The sequence below is a fragment of the Colobus angolensis genome, unplaced genomic scaffold (assembly GCF_000951035.1).
Source record: "Colobus angolensis palliatus isolate OR3802 unplaced genomic scaffold, Cang.pa_1.0 Scaffold145, whole genome shotgun sequence".
NCBI classification, from domain to species: domain Eukaryota; kingdom Metazoa; phylum Chordata; class Mammalia; order Primates; family Cercopithecidae; genus Colobus; species Colobus angolensis.
Genome location: NW_012114544.1, coordinates 2,133,577 through 2,133,891, shown reverse-complemented (window position 1 = coordinate 2,133,891; position 315 = coordinate 2,133,577). Strand labels below are relative to the sequence as shown.

The window sequence follows — 315 nt, the reverse complement described above, 5'->3', positions numbered from 1 at the left end:
TGCCACCGCGCACCGCCAATTGCCTTACATTTACACCACCTCTTCATCGCATGTGTTCCTCACAAGCCAGTAAACATGCTCTAATATTTTCTACTCTACTGCTAACCTTTAATTTTAAATAAGAATGAAGACTTGCAAGTAAACAGCTGTCATTTGCATATAAAAGTTCAACTCATTTACAACTTAATTGAGAAAGTAGAATATACACGGTGTTTTCTGGTTTTTTGTCTTTTTGTTTCTTTGGGGTTTTTTTTGAGACAGAGTTTCGCTCCTGTTGCCCAGGCTGGAATGCAGTGGCTCCATCTCAGCTCACCA

At 39.7% G+C, this 315-nt stretch overlaps 1 protein-coding gene across 1 annotated transcript in view; it reads right to left on the bottom strand.

Annotated features, from left to right (window-relative positions):
• The window catches only part of LOC105507204 (chromosome unknown open reading frame, human C4orf29), a 126,169-nt gene that overhangs the window by 7,023 nt on the left and 118,831 nt on the right, over positions 1–315 (bottom strand). The window lies entirely within an intron of this gene.